This window comes from Neovison vison, chromosome 5 (assembly GCF_020171115.1).
Source record: "Neovison vison isolate M4711 chromosome 5, ASM_NN_V1, whole genome shotgun sequence".
In the NCBI taxonomy this organism is placed as follows: Eukaryota; Metazoa; Chordata; class Mammalia; order Carnivora; family Mustelidae; genus Neogale; species Neogale vison.
In genome coordinates, this window is record NC_058095.1 from 100,523,416 (window position 1) to 100,538,618 (window position 15,203).

Genomic DNA, 15,203 nt, shown 5'->3' on the forward strand with positions numbered 1-15,203 from the left:
AAATTCAAGCTATTAATACTTGAGATAAAGGAGCAGCACAACAGGAAGATATAACATTATTAATGTTAAATCTTATACTATCATATATTATTAAAATGTTCATAATTTTTATACATGTATCACATATTCTTTTGAAAGTATCAGGGCGCCCGGGTGGCTTAGTTGGTTAAGCAACTGCCTTCAGCTCAGGTCATGATCCTGGAGTCCTGGGATCAAGTTCCGCAGTGGGCTCAACGAGGAGCCTGCTTCCCACTCTGACCCTCCCCCTTCTCATGCTCTCTCTCTCTTATTCTCTCTCTCAAAAAAAAACCAAAACAAACAAACAGAAAACTTAAAAGGAAAGTATCAACTATTATATAATAAAATATTTAATAAATTTAAAACAAAATATCAGAAGACATGTATAACAAGGTCCCTCTTGTTAATTAACAGTATTCCTCAGCAGATCAAAATTTAAGAACCAAAGTCCAATCAAAGATTATGAAAAAGAAAAGACCCTAATCTACAATCAGAAGAACCTCAGAACAAGGAACAAAAAGGTTAAGAACGAGCCTCTCTTATGCATCCACTAAACACAAGTTATAAACTTACAAGCCACCCATGGAACACTGAGTGAGCATCTAAGAATTAATTATTTGTTATGGATTACTAGCCCTTCCTGGCCCTCTGTCTTCATTCTCACCTTTTGTACTTCCTGACCTCCATCTCCCCTCTTCAAAGTTCGCTCCCACCCACAGAATCTTCCCGATTGCCTTTGTGAATGTGATCCCTACCATTGCTCATGATGCTAGTCTGTACTTTCCATGTGCCCCTCACCCTGCATGGCCTCACGCTGATTCTGGTCCTGGCAGAGAACGTCACCTCCTCTGAGGTTGTTATCCCTTTCACCTCCCTGTAAAGTCTCCCTAGAAATCCTGAACCAACCCGTTAAAAGAGGCATTGAGGGATGCCTGGGTGGCTCAGTTGATTAAGTGTCCGAAATAAAAAGATGGCAGTAATCTAAGCCCTTGCTGATATATGTACCACCCCAAGAACACTCCTTGGCTGTGATGTATAATCAGTTCATTTACATCACTCTCTTTTTCACATTCGTGGCAATGATGGCTATCAGCTTTCTCTGCCTGATCTGGTAGTGAGGGACTCTAAAGGGCCTAGCTGCCACCCACCCCATCTCTTGCAGGCAGTTCCAGCCAGCACTAGTTGGCCTTAGGTCAGATTAATCAGCTAATCCCTCTATCACTCCATCAACCTTAAGCCCTCAAATCCATTTCTTCCTCAGTTTTCCAGGTCATCCTATTTCTAATGAGTCCCAATGCTCTACATCCATATAGACTAACTATCCCTCTACTATAAACAACACTGTAATTATCTGGATCTATCCCTGACTAAGTTCCCCTGAGGGTCTAACACAGGTTTCTCATTCTCAGCACTACTGAATTTTCTCCCCTTGATTTTAATGATTTGGGGCTGTCCTATCTGGCAGCATCCCTGGTCTCTGTTCGCTATGTGTCCGTAGTACCGCCCTCCACAAGCTGCGACAACTAAAAAGTTCTCCAGATATTGTCAGGTTTCCCTTGGGGGCAAAAATCACCCTCTGTGTCAAAAATCACCCCTGGTTTAATATAAATCATAATTCTGCTTTAAAATCTTTAAAAATTCAGATTTAGATTAGTGTTAAATGAAAATGAAATGGAATTTCAGACAAAGATGTGGTTACCGTGGATTTAAATAATAAGAGGGAGGGAACTTGGTCTGCTAACGGCTGCACATTAAGTTTGGAAATCTGGGCATAGAAAATTTTGTGATTGATTGATTGATTGATTGATTTTTTTTTTTAAGTTACCCAGGGAAGTTGTTTAGGCTGAAGATAACAGAAGGCTCTAGATCATGGTTTCTGTACTCAGATATTAACCCATTGGAAAGAAACTGCATTATCCTGGGCAGCTTGAAACTCTGTGATTTAGTGTTATTTTGAACCACCTTGGCAAAAGCCAAAGGGCTTAGACATGAGTTTTTGTCACAGAAAGAATAATCACATTTCTACCTACACCAAAGAGTAACAGTTACAAAATAGATTTGAAATGACTTGGTTTTAAATTGGAAAATATAAAAAAGAAAACTGACCTCTCCCTCAGTCTCTCATTCCAATCCTACCCACTCTCTTACCAGCCCTGTGGACGGTTTACTTTCTAAACATCTTTCAAAAACCATCTCTTCCTCTCCATCTCTCTCACTTCCTTCCATCTCTCCTAAACTTTCTACAAATCACCAGGTTTCTAATACACACCTCTACCAACGCTTTTTTTTTTTTTTTTAAGATTTTATTCCTTTATTTGACAGAGAGAGACAGTCAAAAAGGGAACACAAGCAGCGGGGAGAGGGAGAAGCAGGCTGCTCACTGAGCACACAGCCTGATGTGGGGCTCGAACCCAGGACCCCGAGATCATGACCTGACCCAAAGGCAGACACTTAACAACTGAGCCACCCAGGCACCCCACTACTAACATTCTCATTTAAAAATGTGGTGAAAAAATAATGAATAATGTTTTTCTGAAAATAAATAAATTGGAAAAAAATTAAAAAATAAAAATAATTATTAAATTATATTAAAAAATAAAATAAAATAAAATAAAAATGTACCAGAACTCTGTGTAGCATGTTTGTAAATGTTAAGAATTTCCTATCTTCTCTTACTTTCCCTGTCCTGTCTAACCTTTCCTTCTTTTCTTTCTCACTTCCTTCTTTAATTGGGATAGAAAGGGAGTTTTTCTCTCTTTGATTTAAAAAACAATTCATGGCAGGCGAGAATTCTCAGGGTCCTGGGATCGAGTCCCACATCGGGCTCTCTGCTCCGCAGGGAGCCTGCTTCCTCCTCTCTATCTGCCTGCTTGTGATCTCTCTCTGTCAAATAAATAAAATAAAATCTTTAAAAAAAAATAAAAAAATAAAAAACAATTCATGGGGCGCCTGGGTGGCTCAGTAGGTTAAGCCGCTGCCTTCTGCTCAGGTCATGATCTCAGGGTCCCGGGATAGGCCTGCATCTGCCCAGCAGGGAGCCTGCTTCCTCCTCTCTCTTTCTGCCTGCCTCTCCGCCTACTTGTGATCTCTCTCTGTCAAATAAATAAAATCTTTACAAAAAACATAAAAATAAAAAATAAAAATAAATAAAAAGTAAAAAGTAAAAAACAATTCATGTTCATGAAAAAAAAACCTGAAAATGAAAAAAAAACCTCAGAACAACCACTGTTCATCCATACAGAGAGAATAATCATTGTTAACATTTTTGTGAATTTTTAAATCTTTTTTTATAAACAAAACATATTTTAAAAGAGCATTTGTTTATAGATATGTCTCACACTCTGCCTATTTCAATGAATGATATATTGTAAGCATTTTTGTTACTAAATATTTTGTTTTTTAAAGGTTTTTGGTAGTCAGAGTAATATTCGACTTTTAATTTTAATTCTAAGTTGCATTTTTACTTCATTTGCAATACTTTCTTGTGCTGTAATTTGGAAAAACACAAAACAGATTTAGAGCACTCCCTATACAGAAAACTGGCTTTCTGGAGTTTCAGAGTAAATGCTAAAACAAACAAACAAAAAAAACCTAGATTCATTTTGCCTTTAGTCATATGTTAATCAGTCAAGTCACTTTACAGTTCTAACTACTTAAGTTTCATATCAAGCTACTATTCTTACAAAAATTAAAACATACACAAAATGTTCTTTTAGTTAAATTTCATCTGATCATCCATCAAAATTCCCAAATCTTCATGTGCTTCTTGATATAACTACTATTACAAATTTGAACTTCTTTTTTTTTTTTTAATATTTTATTTATTTATTTGACAGAGATCACAAGGAGTCAGAGAGGTAGGCAGAGAGAGAGGAGGAAGCCAACTCCCCACAGAGCAGAGAGCCCGATGTGGGACTCGATCCCAGGACCCTGGGATCATGACCTGAGCCGAAGGCAGAGGCTTTAAACTACTGAGCCACCCAGGCGCCCCTTTCCTTTCTTTTTTTTTTAATGGATTTATTTATTTAAAGATTTCTTTTTTTTAAGATTTTCTTTATTTACTTGACAGACAGAGATCACAAGCAGGCAGAGAGGCAGGCGGCGGGGAGGGGGGGGGCAGAGCAGACTCCCTGCTGAGCAGAGAGCTGGATGACCCTGAGATCATGACCTGAGAAGGCAGAGGCTTAACCCACTGAGCCACCCAGGTGCCCCTCTCCAAATTAGGTTAAAGTGAAGTTTACATTACATAAAATCATTCATTTTAAAGTGAACTGTTCAGTGGCAGTTAGTACATTTACAATGTTGTGCAACTACCTCTAATTCCAAATCATTCCCACCACCCCAAAGTAAAACCCTATAGCTATTATACAATTTCTCCTTATTTCCAGGTCCTGCCCCTACCATCAGGCCCGACTCTGGTAATATTCTACTTGCGCTCTATTTCTATGGCTGTAACCTATTCTGCTTATTGCATATAAATGGAATCATGCAATACCTGGCCTTTGTATCTGGCTTCTTTCACTTGACATGTTTTCAGAGTTCATCCCCATGGTAGTAGATATCAGCATTTCATTCCTTTTTATGGCTAATATTTTTTCATGGAGTGCATGTGTATGTGTGTGTATGCATATATAGAGAGCAATTTATTCATCAAGTCAACCATTAATTGACCTTTGAATTGTTTCTACTTTCAGACTATAATAAACAGTAGTGCTATGAACATTTTTGTACTGGTATTTGTTTGAGCCCCTCTTCTCAATTCTTTTGGGTATAAACCTAGGAGAACTACTGGATCATATGGTAATTTCATGCTTAACATTTTGAGAGACTGCCAAGCTATTTTCTACAGCAGCTGAACCATTTTACATTCAATTTCCCTAATGGTTTATAGTGTTGAGCATGTTTTCACAAGCTTATTGGCCATTGGTACATCCTCTGAAATGTCGCTCAAGTACCTTACGTCTTTTATCTATCTATTTATTTATTTATTTTTAGGGTGGGTTCCACAGCATAGAATGGAGCTCAACCAGGGCTACAACTCACAACACTGAGATCAAGATTCAGACGCTTAACCGACTAAGGCATCCAGGTCCCCCACTTCCCCCATTTTTAAATTGTGTTGTTTTTTAATGTTGCTTTATGAGGTTTTTATTGTTTGAGGGGTTTTTTTTTGAGTTTTTAAAAAATACATTCTGGATATATAAATACTGAGATATATGATTTGCAAATATTACCCTCTTTCTATATGTTGCCTTTTTGCTCTCATGATAATGCTCCCTGAAGTGCAAAAGTTTTTAATTTTGATGTCAAATGTATTCACTTTTTCTTTTGCTGCTTATGCTTTTAGTATCATATTTAAGAATCCACTGCCAAATCCAAGGTCACAAAGATTAACCCCTCTGACTTCTTCAAAGAACTTTATGGTTTCAGCTCTTATATTTAGGTCATTCATCACTTTCAGTTAACTGGAAATAGTGTCAGGTAGGGGTCTAACTTCATTGTTTTGCATATGTCTATCCAGTTTTCCCAGTAACATTTGTTGGAGACTATTCTTTCACTACTGAATGGTTTTAACACCTTTGTCAAAAATCAGTTGGCCACAGATGCTCGGATTTATTTCTGGACTTTAAATTCTATTCCATTGATCTCTATGCCTGTCCTTTGCCAATTCCACAGTTTTCATTACTGTACCTTTTTAAGATGTTTCAAACTAGGAAGTGTGAGCTTTCCAACTTTGTTCACCCTTTTTGAGATTGCTTTGCATTTTACTCATTTATATTGTTCATGGTCTCTTTTTCCTCCCCCCAACACAAACTCTATTAGGATGTGAATTTTTTGTCCACCTCTGCACCTCAGCACATAGAGTTAAAGCCTAGCATGTAGCAGGTGTTTAGTATTTGCTAAAGGAATGAATGGGCTCTTGAGAAGATAGAATCATTCACAGCTCCCAGAAAAGAGTGGGGGTGGGAGGAGGAGAGGTGAGGAGAGGAAGAGATAACCATGGTTGAGCAATTCTGGTCAAAGAATAGTTGAAATGGCAGGAAGGAGGGGCGACTTAAGGCCTCAAGCTCCAGCGCCAAGGGACCCTTTCAAAACCATACTGGCAGGAGGGCATGGGCAGCAGTAACCATTCTGGTGTATGAGTCAGTCTTCAGCAATTCAAATGTACTAAAACTAAAAATCATGTAGTTAATATCATGTTGAACATTTTATATTTTTTGAAGATAAGATGAAACAGAATGAATAACCATGAATTGTTTTCTGTGGACTGAAGGGACAAATAGCTTTTGCATTTTATCTCAAGAGTCTGCACAGCTTTTAGCATATGTAAATAAGTACTGTTGATAAGTTAATGTAATTTCACAATCATATCACACAACATTCCTTGAAATGTAAAAGTACCATACTGACCTTTAAAAAAAATTCTGAACAAAATCTTAAATAAATACATCTATCACATTTAGTCAAATGAAATAAGTGGGTAGTGACATCAGCAAGTCTGAACACTATTGTTACTAATGGGACCCAAGCCAGTGAATAAAGAGCAGAGCTAGAGTACATGTAGAACAGCTCACGATAAATGCATTGGCAAATTTTCTTTGGTGTTTGTTACTTTTTTCAATTTGCAAAATTTTTAAAATGTAAATTATTAAGGAAGGATGAAGAGATCATTCCTCTTGAATATATATTATATAAACTGCCACTGAATAATTGCATTTTTCTTACATAATAGCAAATACTGCTGCATTGAGATTAAACAATATATGCCACTCCACAAATAAAGCCATATGGTTCCATCTGTTTCCAGGTTCCATTACAGAACACCTACTGGTTAAAAAAAAAAACTGTTAACCACATGATGCAAATATGCCTCTTATTTAACCTGTTAAAAATCAACAAAGTGTTACCAATGTAATTTGGCAGAGTTTGACTTATTAGGGGATTTAGATATGCATCTCCTTATCCTCTTGGCGCTGATGATGATTTAACACAATATGTGAAATATATAAACTAGCACTAAAACTGCATATCTCTGGGATTTGCCAGGTGCTAATTGCTCTACTCAAGCCTCAGGGAAAATGCACAATTGCCCCAGGCAATCATCCTAGGTTTAATTACCATCTGGGAGTTTTATTCCCTGGACAGCAGTGACAGCCTGGAGAGAGTTTTGCCTCAACTTGGTCTTCATCTTAGCAACTAAAAAAAAAAAAGACCATGGGGCAGTTCACCACTGCCCCTACAAAATCCACTCCAGCAGGCGCAATTGCTATTTCTCCTTCAAATGCAGCTCGGGTCTTGTAGGCCTCTGTGACTTCCCCAGATGGAATTCTCCTCTCAGTCAGTACCTTACACACATGACGATTTTCACTTTGGATCGTAACTTGTCTGTTCATATATCTCCCTTCTATTAAATGGCAGAGTCTTTAAGAACTTGACTGTCTTGTTCACCTGTGTAGCACCAATGTTTTGCCTAAGATTGGCACTTAATAAATATTTATTACTAATTATGTTAAATGACTATGTCACCTAGTGCCGATGCCTGGGAAATAGTAGATGTTTAATAAATTTTAACTACCAGAAAATTTCTTCCTCTCCTTTACTCAAAATTTCTCTTTCTTTCCCCCCCTTTTCATCACCATTCTGCTGTTAGAACTCAGCTCAGGCTCTCATCACCCTAGACTACTGGTTCTCTCTGAGGGATGACTTCGCTCCCTGTGAGTCTCTTGGCCATGTCTGGAGACATTTCTGGCTCCACAAGTTGGCTGGAAAGAGAGGGTCCCACAGGCATCCAGGGCACAGAGGCCAGAGATGCTGCTCAACACCTCAGAGAACAGCTCCCATAACAAAGAACTGTCCTGCCCCCAGTGCCAGGAGGCACTGCTAGATTTTTATTTCTTGAAATTGACTCCTGGTCATTCCCCTCTAATCCTGTTCTTTCTCTCCTCTAATCTATTCTTCCTATAATCTCCATTGATTGAGAAATAAATGACATAAAGCATTATATTCATTTCAGATGTACAACACAGTAATTCAATATTGTATATATTACAAACTGATCACAGTAAGCACAGTTGACATCTGTCACCAGTTTTTTCTTGTGATGTCACTTTTAAGATCTACTCTCTTAGCAACATTCAAATATAGAACACAGTATTATTAACTATCTCACCATTCCGTTCCATTCCATGGTTTATTTTATAACAGGAAGTTTGTACCTTTTGGTCCCCTTCACCGATTTTGACCACATCACATCCCCAGACTCCAGCAGCCACAGATCTATTCTATAAACCTGGTTTTTGTTTTTTTTTTTAAGATTCTATTTATAAGTAAGACTAAAAATATCTATCATCCTTTTCTTGCTCAAAAGGTCTTAAATTTTTTTTAATGTCCTTAGTTTTTGGTTTAGTTGTTGCTGGAGTTTCAACACTATCAATATATCAATATATCAAAAGTGGAACTAGAACCAAGTCTTAAAAATTCCTATTTCTCATGTAGGTGTTTTACAACTCTCATGAACGTTTTTAAATAAGGAGGACACTGAGGGGAAAAAAACAGACTCTAAAAGATGACAGCTAATTTTTCTTCAGTGATCCAAATTTCTAAACCTACAAAGGCCAAATCTCCCTTCTAATTTCATTTGCAGTTTAAATGCTGTTTCACTGGAAGTTATACCACACACTGAATTGTGATCTCTTATCCTGGCTAGATATCCTCTAATCTAACCTTGATTTGTTCAAAATTAAAGTGATCTAAGGCTGGTAGGCTTTAAAAGCAAAGAATTTTTTTAAAAATATGTGATTCCTTCCATTTATATGACCACATGTTGTGAATTAATTCTTAAATGTAAAAAATCACATACAGAAGTAGGTGGAAAATATATTTACAAGATATTTTAGAAATTTTCCATTCAAAATAACATTGCATGTAACTCATATAGCTGATAAGGATTTACATCCTGAATATATAAAGAACTCATAACTCAACAACCAAAAAACAAACAGTATAATTCAAAAGTGGACAAAGCACTAGGAATAGACTTTTCTCCAAAGAAGATATATAAATGGTCAACAATATGATTGCATGATAACATCAATAGTCATTAGGGAAACGCAAATCTAAACCACAATGAGATACTACTTCATAATCATTAGGATGGCTATGATCAACAAAACAGAAACTTATAAGTCTCGGCAAGGATATGGAAAATGACAATCTTTGTGTATTGTTAGTGAGAATAAGAAATGGCTCAGACACTGTGTCAAACAGTTTGGCAGCTCATCAAAAATTAAATGTAGGATTACCAAATGACCCAGTAATTGCACTCCTAGATATATACACACAAAAGAACTGAAAACAGGTATTCAGATGCTTGTATACCAGTATTCACAGTAGTATTACTCACGACAGCCAAAAAGAGGGAAACAACCTAAGCGTCCATGAACAGATGACCGGATAAACAAAATGTGGTAGATATGCACCAAGCAATAATATTCCGCTTTAAAAAGGAAGGAAATTCTGATACAGGCTACATAATGAATAAAATTTGAAGAAGTTATACTAATAAAATGAGCTAGACACAAAAAAGCAAATTTTGTTTGACTCCATTTATATGAGGTAACTAGGATAGGCAGGTTTATGAAGATCTAAAGTAGAACAGAGGTTACTAGGACCTGGGAGAGAGGGGAATGGGGAGTTCTGTTTAATGGAGAGAGAGTTACAGCGTGGGAGGGTGAAAAGGTTCTGGAGAAGGCTGTATTGATAGCTGCACAATAATGTTATGAATTTAATGCTACTGATTTGTATACGTAAATGGTAAAAATGGTAAATTTTATGTATTTTTACAATAAAGAAAAGCCTTACTCCAAATGTTATAATAATTTGCTTCATCACTACCTTCAAGGGATTTTACAAATTATGTCTCCCTCTACAAAAATATGAGGGTATTTTTTTTAAATCTAATTTTGAGATGGAAAAAATGTGCCACTGGTACAAGGAATCCTTGAAAGAAACTAGAATCCCCCATAACATAAAATGCTAGGAAATCACACACACCCCAGACCCAATTATATAGGATAATCTCCTTCCAAAGCCCATACTCAGTGAAAGACAAGCACAGTTTTGTACACTCTCTGGCATTCTGCCTGCCTTTCAGATCCTTTCTTCCACTTAATGCTGATTCATGTAAACATATCAATTTTCTTTGATGGCCATAGCTTAGGAGAGAAAGGAAGTACTATTTTTAAAGTATCATTTGCTTCTACACTAAGAAAAAAGGGGAAATATGGAACAATGTCCAGAAAGCTTATTTTTAAAATGAAGTGTATTTTTTATCCCAGAGCCAGCCATACCAATTTTGCATACTATCAATCAACATTATTGAACTTTATTTTCTTGGAATTTATATTATTTTTGTAATATAAACTATAAAATTCCTTGAAAACAAATAATTGCCTTCAACAAACATCCACAGATTCATCTGTGAGCATTCTGAAAGAAAGCAGAAATCTAAATCTTTCCATGCACCAATACATCTGATGTGTATTTATTAAAGATTTTATTTATTTGAAAAAGAGAGAGCCTGTGTGGGGGGCGGGAATGGAGAAGGAGGGGAGGAGGGAATAAGGAGGTAGGGGAAGGGGAGACAATCAGTTCTGCACTACGCAGGCAGCCTGAGGCTTGATCTCAAGACCCTGAGATCAAGACCTGAGCCAAAATCAGGAGTCCAATGCTTAACCAACTGAGCCAGGTACCCCACACCTGACATTTGAAGTTGTAATAAAATCTACTAATAGTCCAAAATCTATATGACTTCAAATCCATTAGGAGGTCCACAGATTTTGAAATTCACTCTTTTATAAAATTTTACGATCCCTCCTGGAATAGAAATGTAACAGAATCTACTGCAGGAAAATATTATTGGGTTAATAAATTTATCCTATAATACACAACTAAGTATAAGAATATCTGAAGTTAATTTTTATCCTCATTTCTGGATTTGGATTAACTGTGGTCCAGAGTCACTACGTAATGACTGCAAGAGTCACATTCAATGAAAGCCCACGAATATATCAAAACCCTCATAATGCCTAACGCACACATGCAATCTCATTTTATTTTATTTTTTTATTTTTGAAGATTTTATTTATTTGACAAAGAGAGACACAGCGAGAGAGGGAACACAAGCAGGGGGAGTGGGAAAGGGAGGATGTGAGACTCGATCCCGGGACCCCTGGATTACAACGTGATCCGAAGGCAGATGCTTAATGACTGAGCCACCCATGCGCCCTATGCAATCTCATTTTAAAACAGAACTCCAAAAAACACTTTGATTTCTTTTTATGTTAATACTGAATTTCACATAAAACAAAAGGCCCTGACTAAAAATGATGTGTTCTGACTAAACCCAGGCAGGGTTACCGTGCTAGGCAGGCTTGTGCTCATGACAGGAAGTCCTGAGGTAAACTGGTGTCACCGGCATTTATACTTAATAAGCCACTGGGAAAGTTTTGATTTACATTCACCTAAATCCCTGGGATACGGTTCTCTAGACCACTCCTCTAGTTTGATTTTTCAGCTAGAATGTCAATGCTGACTGGACATTATTTCTTAAGTTTCAGTGGAAATTTAGAATTATTTTTTAAAATAAAGACTGGGGCACCTGGGCGGCTCAATGGGTTAAAGCCTCTGCCTTCGGCTCAGGTCCTGAGATCAAGCCCCGAATCGGGCTCTCTGCTCAGCAGGGAGCCTGCTGTCTCCTCTCTCTCTCTCTCTGCCTACCTCTCTGCCTACTTGTGATCTCTGTCTGTCAAATAAATAAATACAATATTTTTTAAAATACATTTAAAAAATAAAAAATAAATAAAGAGAATTTTTTTATTGTTGCAGAGTACCACTTCTTTTGGAGACAGAATTATGATTCTTTTGCCTGTTTGATATTTTATTTATGACAAATGTCGTGAAAGGAAAGAGGAATAGACATTAGAGCAGTAAACAGGGGATCTGACAAACATGCCTAATCATTTGGGCTGCTTTTAAAGTAGATTCAGAATGCTATAAATTTTTTTTAAAGCAGTATTCTCAATATTTAGAACATGATTAAGGGCACCTGGGTGGCTCAATCATTAAGTGTCATGATCCCAGTGTCCTGGGATCGAGACCCGCACCGAGCTCCCTGCTTAACCAGAGGCCTACTTCTCCCTGTCCTGCTCCCTCTGCTTGTATTTCCTCTCTCGCTGTGTCTCTGGGCGAGAGACAAATAAATAAATAAAATAAATAAATAAAAGCCTTAAAAAAAAAAATTAAGGGTAAGTAACTCATAAGACTGTTGTAAGAGAATATCAACACTGTCTTGAAAAGGTTACTGCCTAAGTTTCTAGCATTTCACACTATGTTCTTCACATTGTCAGCATATGTTTGGAGATATTATATACCACCCCACAAATGTGGTATTTTATTATTCAAGTTTAAAAGGGCCCACAAGGTAACTAGTGTCTCCAGGAACAGGATGCAACATGATATAATGAATATTTGGGCAAAGAAGACTTGAGTCTGAATGCTAGCTCCATCACTAAGTGTGACCCGTTAAGTAATTAACCACTTTGATCCTGTTTCCTCTGCTGCAAAACTGGAACAAAAATTATTACTTTTTGTACTGAAAGAAAGCATGTAAAAACAGTCTGAAAACTAAATTAATGTAACGATAACTATTTTTTATTATTAACAAGTAGTTCTACTTCTGCTTATTCCTCCTGCATGCCTTATTATAGAAGTAAAAGGTGCCAAAAAAGAAGAAAGTTAGAAAGATAAAGTAAAAAAAACCTCAAAGAAAGATCAGAGGCAAAAAAGGAAAAAAAGAGGATCAATGTTCACATAAAAAGAAAAACAGTATCTCAACATACTAGTATTGCATTAGGAATCAAACTAATTATTATTATTTTAATGGCATCATTTTCTGCCTACTCAGCATGAAATGCTACTATTCACCCAGCAGGGCTAGGGGACAGATATTTCTGAGGCCATAATTTATACTTTCTATATAGTTCCGAGGGAGAAAGCGAGAAGATAAACAGACATTGAGAGACATGAGGTGATCACTGTATAAAATTTGACTATCCAGCAGTTCCACCTGTGCAAAACCTGAGAACAAGCGACAAGCAAATGTCTACCTGCCAAAAGAGGTCTTACGGAGTCTGCACAGAAAAGCTCACACAGGACCTACTTGCAACTGCCTTTGGCTACATTTAAACAAGCATGTTTATATGATTTCCAAGTTTACAGCAAATTAGAGCAGCACACTGGGAGAAGGATGAGGAGATGCTCCTGGGGGCACGTGACAGCAAAACGAAATCGAAGCTGGCAGCTGGACCCCAAGAGAAGGGACCAAAACAAGCCAAACCAAACCAAACTGACAAACAGAAGAACTATTGAAAAACAGACAGCAGGTCTCAGAAGTACAAGAGTTTGAGGTCACTGGATCTGGGAACGACCAGACCCTTCCTTCCAGCTCCAGCCTTGCTTACCGAGCAATTTGTAAACGGTGTTCTTCAGAAATCTGGAGACCGCAGAGAGACTCGGTCAGACGCAGCAGCAAGACAGCAGGGCAGAGCTGGACTCCGGGGGAGGGCAAAGCTCTCGACTCTGTCCCTCTGCAGATGCCACCATCCACCAAAGCAGCCCTCTTCATTCAGCTTTACTTAATGAGGCTTCTTTGATAAAAGGGCCCTGTTGACTTAAAAAAAAAAAAAATTTTTTTTTTAAATTAAAATTTGACCACCACTGACTTCTACACTCCAGGATCCTTAAATGCAATACATTCCAATGTAATAATGAACTCCATGCTATGACCTGGGGAGAGGGAGGGATGGACAGGCAGAGCAGAGAGGACTTTAAGGGTAGTAAAACCATTCTGTATAACGCTACACTTGCCCAAGCAAGAAAAAGACTCAGAAAAACCCCAGGGAAATCTTATTTCTCTTCTTCCTCAAGGCCACATTCAATAGGTCATTAAATCCCCTGGATGGATCCTCCCACATATTTCGTAGCTATGCCCCATCCTGGACATCCCTCATGAGTATGTCCTTCTGGGCCTCCCCACATCCACTCACCCCCAAGAAAGTACCCTCCCTGTTGGGCCACTATTGCCCTGTTGTTCCAAGTCCAGAGCAGATCCTGTCACACTTTTTAGTGACGTACATTGCTGTGAGACCGAAGCAGAATGGGACGGAAACTATTTCTAGGGCTTGGGATTAAAAGTGTTGTATTTGTGCTTTAGAATGTTTGTCACATACATGTAGGGGTGCCTGGGTGGCTCAGTGGGTTAAAGCCTCTGTCTTCAGCTCAGGTCATGCTCCCAGGGTCCTGGGATTGAGCCCCACACCAGGCTCTCTGCTCAGCAGGGAGCCTGCTTCCCATCTCTCTGCCTGCCTTACTCTCTGCCTACTTGTGATCTGTCTGTCAAATAAATAAATAAAATCTTTAAAAATAAAATAAAATGTTTGTCACATACATGTATATATAGATTTGTCCAATTTCTTTTCTTTTTTTTTTTCTGAAGATTTTATTTTCTTTTAAGTAATCTCTATACCCAATGTGGGGCCCCAAGTCACAGCCCCAAAATCAAGAGTTGCATGCTCCACTGACTAAACCAGCCAGGCACTCTGTCTCCAAATTTCTACTATGCGCATGCATTTATATATTTTACTTGGAAACCACCCACCCCCCCACCTCCAAAAAACAAACAAAAACAAACAAACAAACAAACAAAAAACAGAAAAAACAAAACAATATCCTGGGTAAGAGTTAGTACTTTTAACGTCACTTTCAAACCAGGCTCTTCAAAATCTTTCTCCTCAAACTACATTCTCTGTCTCATCAATCCTCATTCCTTTTGTCTTCACTGCCTCCCCTCTGCCCTGGGGCCTGTGCATAGTGACATCCTGGAAACCTCCCCATGGCCCCAGGCAGCAGCGTTAATCAGCTATCCACAGCTCTTCTGGGCTTCCACAGCACCCGGCATATATATACCTTCTTGAAAGCACAGAGGACACTTGCTTCTTTATATTTGTTACTTGTTTTCCCCAGAGACACCCAGCTCCTAGGGAAAACCCCAGGCTATGCCACAGAATGGTCTGAATTGCCTAACACTAGGTTTGGCATACAATAGATGCTGCATGAATGAAGGTAAA

At 38.1% G+C, this 15,203-nt stretch overlaps 1 protein-coding gene across 1 annotated transcript in view; it reads right to left on the reverse strand.

The window, feature by feature from the left end:
- The window catches only part of SMAD9 (SMAD family member 9), a 64,651-nt gene extending 50,271 nt beyond the window's left edge, over nucleotides 1-14,380 (reverse strand). Inside the window, 1 exon segment of the mRNA XM_044249604.1 lies at nucleotides 13,539-14,380. The gene's annotated coding sequence lies outside the window, so the exon portion shown is untranslated.
- Nucleotides 14,381-15,203: the final 823 nt, after the last annotated feature.